This window comes from Marmota flaviventris, chromosome 3 (genome assembly GCF_047511675.1).
Source record: "Marmota flaviventris isolate mMarFla1 chromosome 3, mMarFla1.hap1, whole genome shotgun sequence".
In the NCBI taxonomy this organism is placed as follows: Eukaryota; Metazoa; Chordata; class Mammalia; order Rodentia; family Sciuridae; genus Marmota; species Marmota flaviventris.
The window spans coordinates 55,322,771-55,334,326 of record NC_092500.1 but is presented as its reverse complement, the minus strand read 5'-3'; positions in this window follow the sequence as shown (position 1 = coordinate 55,334,326).

Sequence of the window (11,556 nt, the reverse complement as noted above, 5' to 3'; positions counted from 1 at the left end):
GGTTGCTCAAGTGCCATGATATTTTATCACACACACACACAACATGGGCACTATCCATATCTCCACACAAACTCCCAAGGAATTACTCTAAAATAGATGATGAAAGATAACACAGCTACTCAGAGTCTCTGTTTATATTTGTTAATTTTGGATTCGGGGATTTGAGAGTAGAAAACAGGCAGATGTATGCACGTGCCTGGACTATATTACAATTTTTCACCTACCTTATGTTCGCTTCCTTTTCCTGGTCTCTAGACTCTTCCCCCATTCGGTATGGAACATATGAAGTTTTATATATAATTTTTAATTTGGCACTTGGCAAGCCTGATCTTTTTGCAATAAAGAAAAATTGAGTAACATGAAAATCAGAGCAAAGCAACTGAAAAAAAGGTATTTGATACATCTACTAATTTTTTAAAACTAGAATATCCCCAAATGTATAGAACAGGGATATATGTTGAAAGAAAATATCAAAATATCTGAATCTGTGAGTTTTCAGAGCTGAGGCACAAAACTGAACAGGAAAGATAAGTCAGTAGTTCAAAGAGCATGTAAAAAGACTGCCACTACAAAGAACTTTGTGGGTGATGATTGAAAATTTCAGACAGTGTATATTTTTTTATTATAGCAAGGTCATATTCAATTTCAGGGGAGATAATATATCCTAAATTTTGATATTATCAAATAAGAAGTTCAAAAGTCATTTTGGGACATTAATGAGCTTTTACTTCTTGAATTAAACTTTTGATTTTGAAATAATTGTAGAATAACACAAAGTTCTAAGAAATAATACAGAAGGATCCGTTGTGTGTTTTGCCCAGCTTCCCTCAATGACAATAACTTGTAAAATTAAAGTATATCACAATCAGGATAATGACATTGATATAATCTGCATATCTTCAGATTTACCAAGGTTTTCAGTACTCATTTGTATGTGGATATTTGTATTTACATCTTGATGTTTTTATCACATATATGAGTTTACATGACACTACTCTGGTCAACTTATAATCAGTTACAGAGATAATTATGCTATCTTTTTTATATTATTTGTACTTTCTTCAAAGGCAGATACCACTACCCTGACCTTTATTTCTAGTGCTGGTAAATTTCATGTGCCAGCTCATCTAAGTTATGGTGCCTACACATGTAGTTAAATATCTATCTGGGTATTTCTGTGAGGTTGTTTTTGTGTTAAATTCGTAGGCGTTGAGTCTAGTAGATTGCCATCCTTAATGTGGTCAGGCTTTATCTAATTAGCGGAAGGTCCTAATAGAACAAAGTCTTGTTTTCCCAGAACAAAAGAGAATTTTTCCAGAGAGCTTTGGATATCAGATTTGAAGAATTGAACTACAGCATTAATTCTTCTCTGCATTCCAGTCTGCTCATCCACCCTGCAGATTTGGATTTGTTGACTCTTTAGTCATAAGTCAATATCTTAAAATAAAACACAGATACACACACACACACACACACACACACACACACACACACACACACATTCATTCTAGAGTTTCCATTTCTCTGAATAGCCCTGACTAATACACCTTGGCAAACTCTAATCTGTCCTCCATTTCTACATATATATATTTTTTTCATTTCAAGAAATGTTACATAAATTGATCTACACAAGAAGATAAGCTTTTGGGATTGTTCCCCCGGCCCCAGGATAATTCTGTGGTGATTCACTGAAATTGTATGTTATTAACTGGATTCTCATTTACATTGCTGCCTGGCATTTCACCTTTAGATGTACCAAGGTTTTTTTGTTGTTGTTGTTGTTTTGTTTTTAACAATTCACCCTTTAAAGAAAAATGGATTCATTTTCTTTTCTTGACTATTAAAAATGAAACAGCTATGAATATGTTTAGACAAAAGTTTTTAGTAAACAAAATTTTTTATTTCTTTGGAGTGAAATAGATGGTTTGTATACCAATTGCACATCTGGTTTTATAAAAATTATAACCTTGTTCCCCATAATGGCTGTACTATTTTATATTCCCACCAGTAATGTTTGTAGGATTGATCCAGTTTTTCTTCATCTTTGCCAATATTTGTTGTGTTTTATTATTATATTCACAAGTCTGAAACAATGGCAGTGATATATCATTGTGAACTTATACTGTTTATTCCCATCATGTAAAACGAAGTTGAATATCATTCTTTATCTGTGTACATCATTGGGAGGATGTCTGTTCATGCTACTTTCCCATTTTCTAATCAGATTGCTTTTTTTTTTTGGTACAAGGGATTGACTCAGGGGCACTGAGCCACATCCCCAGCCCTATATTGTATCTTATTTAGCGACATGGTCTCACTGAATTGTTTAGCAATTCGTTTTTTTGCTGAGGCTGGCTTTGAACTTCTGATCCTTCTGCCTCAGGCTCCTGAGCTGCTGGGATTATAGGCCTGTGCCATTGCATGTAGCTAATCAGAGTGCTTTTTACTGTTGAGTTCAGAGAGTTCTTTAAATATCATACATACAAGTCTTTTGTTAGAAATAAGATTTTCAAATATTTTCTCTTAGTTGGTACCTTGTCTCTCGTTGAGCAAAAATTTTTTATTTTGTTGAGGTAAACTTTATAGATTTTCCTGTTCTTGTTCATGGTTTTGGTGCCAAGACTGAAGTCTAAAATCTCTTTGTCTAATTCTAGATCCTCAAGATGTTCTCATGTTTATCTTTCAAATTGTTAAGTTTTATGTTTTATACCTACATCTACAATCCATTTTGAGTTCATTTTAATTTTCGTGTAAGATCTGAGATGTAGATTGAAGTTTCTTGTTGTTCGTTGGTTTGTTTTTGGCCCAAGAAAGTCAAATTTCTCTAGCACCATTGGTTTAAAAGGCTATTCTTCCTCCATTAAATCATTTTGTTACTGTCAAAAATCAGTGTTAGATACTTAGGTGGGTTCTCTATTCTATTCTACTGATCTGTGTGTCTAAAACATCCTCTAAATATCATGGTGTCTTACTCACTATACCTCTGTAGTTAGTATTGATATAGGGTACAATAATTTCTGTCAATTGGTTGCTCTAAATTGTTTTAGATATTTTAGAATATGGATATTTCCATGAAAACTTTAGAGTAATATTGTCTATGTCTACCCAAATCCATACTAACATTTGAATAAGAATTAATTGGGGAAAATTGTAATCTTCACAATGTTAAGTCTTCCAATGCAAGAACAGCATTTATCTTTTTATTTACTTAAGTCTTTTGATGGCTCTCATCATTATGTGTAGTTCTCATTAATCTTGTACATGCCTTGTTATACTATAATGAAGTAGTTCTTTTTTGGAGCAATTTTCAATTTAATTTTCTAGCATATAAGAACGTGATGGACTTTTTCATGTTGATTTTTTGACCTATGATCATGCTGGCCTCACTTATTAGTTCTGGGAATTTTCATAGATTTTTGGAATTTTCTATTTCTATAATCATGTCAGTGAAAATGAGGACAGTTTTATTTCTTCCTTTCTAATTGGTATGCCTTCTATTTCATATTATTTTCATTATTCTTGGTTTTACTTTGTACTATATCTAGAACTTCTAGTAGTAGACCATCTAAGAGTGAGAAGAGCATGAATGCTGCCTTAGAATGATCTTAAAAGTATTAACTACAATGTAAGTGTACCTTTTTTCAGATGACCTTCACCAAATTGAGGTAGATTTCCTTTATTCATAATTAGCTTTAAGTTTTTTTGTATCATAAATGGCTATTTGACATTGTCAAATCCTTTATCTATATCAATTGATATGATTGTATGATTTTTCTTTTTTACCTTACTGATGTGATTGATCACATTAAACAATTTTGAAATGCTGAATCAGCTGAATACTTGGAAGTATGGAACATAACATGTTTCATGCATTGTTGGGTTGATTTGTTAAATTGTGTTGAGAATTGTGAATAATTTTTTTAAAAAAGATTACACCACCATTGTTTTAGTTTTCTTGGGCTATTGTAATAAATTACCAAAGACTAAGAGGTTTAAAGCAACAAAACTTTATTTTCTCAGAGTTCTGGAGATAGGAAGTCCAAAATCAGTGATGACAGGGCACTGGTCCTCCTAAATCTCCTGGGTAACGCTGTATACTGAACTGTGTCCTCCAAAACTTCATACATTAAAGCTCTTTCCATCAATTTGATGGTTAAGATGGGGCCTTTGGATAACTAGGTTTAAATGAAGTCATAGGGTAGGAACCTTTTGATTGGATTGGTACCCTTTTAGGAAGATACACCAGAAAGCTTGTTCTCTTCCCCCACCCCAGCCCCCATTTCCCTCTCACATGTGAGGACTCAATAAGAAACAAGGAAGAAAGCCCTCTGCAGAAGCTGATTATTTTAGCACACCAATCTTCATTTTTCTAGTATTCAAAACTGTGAGAAAATTAATTTATGTTGTTTTAGCCACCTAGTCTATGGTATTTTCTTATGGGAGCCTCAGTTGACTTAGACAAGGAGAATCCCCCTTTGCCTCTTCCAGTTTCTCTGGTTGCTGTTGTCATTCCTTGGCTTCTGTGCACATTACTTGAACCTATTTTTCCTTCACAAGACTTTCTCTGTGTGTGTCCAAATCTCCTTTCTGTTATGTATAGGACCCACCCAAATCCAGAATTGCTTTAACTCAATAATCTTAACTAATTATATTTGTGAAGACCCTATTTACAAACTAAGTGACATTTTAAGGTTCCAAATGGACATTAACTTTTGGGGAAGACCATGCAACTCCCTGGGGCAGTTTTATGTGTTGTTTGGTTTGGGTTTTTTTTTTATTTTCTTTCTTTGATTTTGTATTAAGGTAACATTGGTTTCAAAATTAATTGGGAAATATTTAAACTCCTATTTTCTTGAAGGGGTTTATGTAAAATTAGTGTCAATTCTGTTATAAAATTTGGAAAAGTTGTCAATGAAGCCTTCTGATTCTGGAGATAAGGGGGGCTTTTAATTGCAAATCCATTTTTTAATGGTCATGAAATTTTTCAGGTCATTTATTTTTCCTAATTTGGTATTTGAATACCAAATTCAAATATCTTTGGATAGAATTGATTCACTTCTAACTTGTTGGCTTTATGAGAAATAATCTGTTCATGATTTTTCCTTATTCTTTTAATGTCTCTAGAGATTTGTAATGATATCCCATGTTTCTTTTATGATATTCTTGATATTTATTCATTTTAATGAACGTTTTAAGAAAACATGTTTTGGTTTTCTGGGCTTTTTTTCTTTTTTTCTTCTACTTCATTAATTTCTGCTCTGATCTTAACTTCCTTTCTACTATTTACATGGAGTTTATTTTGTTTTTATTTTTTAACTACTAAAGGTAGAATTTTTAATATCTATTCTTTTCTAATGTAAGCAATTTAGTGTTATAAACTCCATTCTGAATATTGGTTAAGCTGCATCCCACAAATTTGATGTATTTGCATTTAAGCTTATTTTGAGACTCCCCCTTTGACACATGAATTGTTTTGCCATCTGTTGTTTAATTTCTCAGTATTCAAAAGTTTTTTCCTGTTTTTCTGTTATTGATTTCTTGTTTGATTCCATTATGATCAGTGAATGTATTTTGTGTAATTTTTAAAAGTTGTTAGGGTTTGCTTTATTGCCCAGGATATTGTCTATCTACTGAATGTTCTATTGATTCTTAAATAGAAAATGTTTTTCTCTTGTTGCTTGTAATGTTCTCATTCTATATGTAAAAAGTAGACCATATTGTTGAATGATGCTATTCATATATGTGTGTTTGTATGTGTATTACACATATTTTCTGAGTAATTCAAACTACTGGACAGAAAATTAGAAATTCAAGAACTGAGCAATGCCAATAAGCTACAGGAAATGGATATACAGATAGATAAAGAGATAAGTAGAGATGTATTGAAAGTCAATGGCTCGAATGATTATATAGATAAGCATATCCCAGTTTCTTTAGGGTGGGTAGGCAAGTGGGAGACATAGAAAAACTGAGATTTAGTTCTAGCTGAAGTCCAAGGGGCTGAAAACCAGGATTGGAGCTATGCCAACACCATGATTTTAGTTGAGGAGGACCCATGTCAGACTTCTGACCTTCAGAACTGCAATATAATGTCTTTATGTTGTGTTAAGCCAGTGCTTTTGTGGCCATTTGTTATGTCAGCAATAAAAAATCTGTATAATGATTTAAGAATCTCCTAAGGAGAAGGACTATTATGCTGATGGCTGGTTTACCCATTCTAGTGTTCTTTATTTCTTCCTGAAGTTCCAGACTTTCTTGGGTTATCATTATCTTCCTGTTTGGGAAATCCCAAACAGGAAGATTTGGTCATTCTTTAAGATTACATTCTCTGGTGACAAATTCTTAGTTTTCCTTTATAGGAGAATGTTATTTATTCACCTCTGCATCTGAAGTTTAATTTCAGCACGTATAACATTAGCAGTCTACAGATCTGTCCTTGCTGCAAGTATCTGAAGTCTTAATGAATAATAACATAAAAATAAGCATTATACAATATGGTCATATGTATAAAAATGTTAAACTACCCCATGAGTAAGAATAAGGATATATACAAATATAAAACTCCCTATAGTTACCTTTAATATGAATTATTAAAATGTACTAGATTATTAAAGAGTGTCTACAGATACAAGTATATAACATTAGATAATTAACACTTGTAGAATATATGTTTCTTCCAAAAAAATATGAGCAATCCCTTTATCTTTAGTTGTTTTTACGGGATGGTAATTAAATTAAGAAAATTACATTCCTGTGCAATTTTTATATTACATAGAAAAGATTTTAATTACATTGTACAAAACAGAACCTATGTGGATAATGCAGCACTTTCACACTGCATTTATAAAAAGGAAAATCTGAACAAAACTGAAGTCATTAGGAAGTATTTTGGGTCTTTTATGGTTGTCTGTTGAATTATTTCAGGGTTATTAAGTTGTGCTTAGAGGAGAAAAGAAGGGAAAAGTGATTCTATGCCATCTTATGTTGGAAACAAATATCTCAATATTTATTTTTATGGTTAATCTTACATTTATACATATTCTATTCTCTATTCTATTCTGATATTAATATTAGGGTTTAAATAGTTTAAAATATTTTGTTACCGTATTCTGCAGGATGTATAAAAACATTAGTTTGTCTTATATTTTAAGGTTATTTTAGTTCTTATATCACCATGAATAAAGAAAAACTTAACACTTGCATTTTTCAGGGGAAAAAAGTGAGACATGTATCTTAAGTTACTTGTCCAAGGTAGCATAATGGTTTGTCATAGAAATAGATACCAGACACCAGGACATAGTCCATCTAGTACATTGTTTAGCCAATTGTTTCCATATTTTGGAAATAAGATCATGCTGAAATGTCCTAGAATTAAAGTATGTTCTAATTACCTTTTTTTTTTTTTTTCTTAAATAAGCTTTAGTAGCATTCAGGTTTGTTGTTTCCCAAAACTGGCAATAAATAGCTTAGCATCAGATGATACTTACTGATCAAAAAAATACAAATAATATTTTGGATATATTAACTTAAAACTTCAATGCGATTTGAATTTAAAAAGTACTCCAGAAGTAAAATTAGATTCATCTGAACTTTTTACAATGTACATATTGAGCAGCTTGATTAGAATTTATGTCAAGTCTAATTATATGTACATTTGTTCCAAGAATATGGATAAAAATTAATGCACTCTTCTAAAATTTAAAAAGATGGGCTTAATTAAAGGAAGGACTTTTAAAAGGTCAAGATCTTTTAAAAATTAGTGAAAGACTAATTACTATTATCCATGTAAACCTATAGATTTCACAATAGTATTTGTGTTGAAGAAGAAATAGATATTCTACCTTCTGAGAGAATTGCTGTATATGCAATATAAATAGTAGCTCTCGATATCTTAAGTCTGAGCTTACTGAAATCTTTTCCAATTCTTGTGCAATTCTTATATAGTTTGGTTTTTTCCAAATGTACACTTTGTGCACAAATTTGTGTTACCCTTCTGTAGAAGTTGACCTGATGTAGAGAGGCACTTGAATTTGTGTCAGAAGACATGTGTGCCAGATGACATTAAAATTAGAGTCATATGGAATTTTTACTGTTTTGTTTACAATTGCCTAATGAATGGGGGATGTAGAAGAGCAATTAGCTTTTAATTCTCTACATTGGGAGTAAGAAAGAGCTTGTAGAATCCTTCTACAACCTTTTTCCAACAGATCCTACCTGTTAAAACCACATGAAAGTCAAGGAAACTCAACCCAAATAAATAACAGCAACAAACAAATAAAAATTACAATATATCATGTAATTTTGCTTAAATGTCCTTTGTTATACTTGATAAATCTCAATCTGTCAGTGTTTCCCCATATTTGTAAAGCATCAGACATCCTGTTGGGTACGGAATATAGATTTTTCTAGGGGCATGTCAAAAGTTAAAGCAGCAGAAAAACATTTTTTAACAACTGACTTCACTTATCAAACAGCAGAACCTGAAAAAAGGTCTCTGGCACCTGAAATCATTTAATGTTTTTATGGCAGTGATAAAAATCACTTCAGGTGTTGCTGCAGCAACAGCTTTGAAAGCAATAGAGTTCCGATGTGGAGAAGATCCATCAAAAATAAATCAAACCTTGTTTCAGTGGTGCCAAAGGAAGTGTGTGTAATGGAAAGTTATTAAGACCAAAGCCATGTGCAGGCTTTGGCCCCATCACAAGGCCCTCTTTGTCTGAGTATTCCCCAATCAATCACTCCCCGCTCATTTCTTCTCCTATTATCAGGAGACTGATAGGCTGTAGATTACAGAAGGTAAGTGTTTAAGAGCTTTGAAGCTTTTCCTAGCATATCATTTTGCGAAAGAGAGGGGGGGGGGAAGGAGAGAGACAGAGATTCAAATACATTATAGAATGTGTAAGCCACTAATGTTTATCTACCATCTGCTAATTTCTGTATCTTATTTAATATTCTCAAAATCTAGGCATAACCTCAAAGAACTGTATCTTAATCTCACTTTCCATACTAAATACCATGGCTCATAGAGGCTGTTTTACAAAACATACAAAATTAACAAATGATGTAAGTGAATTAATATTCAGAATGTTCAGTTCCATCATCTGTATTACTCTCATTCAATTCCCCTACCTCTAAAGCAATGTTTTAAAAACTAATGTGTTATCTTTTAAAATAGAAATAAGTTCTATTTAAAAGTAATTTTCTTTTCTGAAAAGTATTGGCTTATTCATTTTTAAAGTTACAATGTTTTTTTAAAATATGCAAATCTGAACTAGGTATGCTCTCTGTTATAGTTTTGAAAGACCATAAAAACCAAATTAAATAAGAAAAATATAAAATTAAGAAGGAGCTCAAGTTAGCATGACTGAGACATCGCTTGGTTCTAACAATCATTGTTTACAGTGCAAATATGCAGCTATTAGCATGGGTTCACTTGGGTTTCACATGCCAAAACCCATGTCTGGCTACGTGAGGTCTTAATTTTTCACCTTCATGTCGTTTTGAATCACATAAAGACATTTTTTCTACATTATGCTGTGCTGTGCTACGATTTGGCCTTTAGTTAATGTTTGTACATCTGTCTCTCTTTCTTTCACAGTAGCCCCTGATAATTGAAGTGATCCTTGGTGGTTCCAATAGGATACTAAGTACAGATAATCATGGAATATTTAGGACATAGTCATCCAGATGACACAAAATGCCTTCATATATCTTTGTAAGTATCACTAAATGAAAACACAAAAGTAGAAAATAAATCTCTATGGTTCGCAGATCCCAGAAAATAAACCAAGGGACAACATATGTTTATATGCCACAATTTGAGAAATGGCTGCAATAAGGAAATGGGGAATTTAACACAAGAGACAATATTTTTATAACCGAAACTTACCATTTTGTTACAAATAATTCTTTTAAATTTAGAATTAAATTAGAATTATTAGCATAAGTAACTTATTGGGTTATCCAGGCTTACGATGGTGATGTCATGTCCAGATGCCTCATTACGCAGGGCACAGTTGTACATCATCCACCTCCACTTCCAATAGTTCTCCAGCGTAGAGTGTGTTCTAGCCACTGGCTTGCGATGCTGCCTTCACAAACAACCTGGTTGTTTAATCATCCTCAGGCATCATCCCTAAAAATCCTGATTAATTGGACACAGCAACACATATTAAACAGTCCCCAGGAAATTTAAATACACACACAGGATTGACAACAACTTTTGTAGTCAACCAGAAAAACTTTTTAAACTAAAATATAACATTTTTGGAATTCTGTTCTTTCTCATTTTTTTTAAATTCTGATTTGTACAGACCCATTTTAGGAGGCTAAGCTATATACTCTGAGATGTCCAGGTCAAATATCAGTGTCCTGTGACACCTTCCCAGACAATAATCTATGTTGATTACTTTCTTTCCATTTCCCATGGTACTTTAACCAAATCATAAGGCACATATTGGAGAATATCAACCCTTCATCCCTTCATGTTTATTTCTATAATCCAATAAGCCTATGACCATAAACTGTATACTCTAAGGGCCCACAATTTCAATGTATGTTTCAGACATTTATTGGATAATTTCTTTTTTTATAATAAGGACACTTTTTTTAATGACTTTATTTTATTTTATGTGGTGCTAAGGTTTGAATGCAGTGCCCCATGCATAGTGAGGCAAGTACTCTATCACTGAGCCATAATCCCAGCACCTGGAGAATATTTTAAATGAATAAAAAAAGAAATGAAAGAAGCAATAATTTAAGTGATCTTAGCAATATTGCATTCCTTTAATTTAGTACTGTTCTCGAGCTCTGAGTATGCAGAATTATTTGTACCTATACTGAATGGGCAGGATCTATTTAATTATGGTCTCTATGTACACTTTTGTAGGTTTTCTTCTCAATAGGTCAGCTTTATACAGGCTCTGTCAATATTCTCTAGGGTTTTATTTTTTATACTTACATACAAAATCACCAAATTTGTTACACTAGAATAGATTCCACTTTGTCAATCTGAATCTCTCCTGATGTTAAAGAATCTATGATGGTAACTATTTTTATATACTACATACTTTATAACTCACATTTTATTGTACATTCTGTAAAATTGAGGTGACTAGAAGCACAGGCAGTAGATTAGAGATCTACCAGTGCTACCATTTCCTCAAATTGTCCCTGCCACTAACAAAAGAACAAGGCCTTCTTACAGAGTTGCATGTTCAGTGCCCAGCACTATGAAGAAGACAAAATAATAAATTCACTCAACGTTATATCATCCTCGAGGACAATTTACCTCTCTGTGCAAAACAGCAGTACCACCCAATACTCCCTACCTACATTCCCTGCTTTAGCTTCCTCTGTACTTCTCATAGTCCCCTGTCTAGTTGTCTAGGATGCCTTAACAAAGTACTACAAACGAGATGGCTTAAAGTAACAGAAATGCAATTCTCTCACAGTTCTGGAGGCTACAATGATAGCAAAGTCAAGGTATAAGAAAGTCTGGTTCCCAATGAAAGTTCTAAGGAAGAATTCTTTCTTGGATCCTTCCTTCAAGTGGTT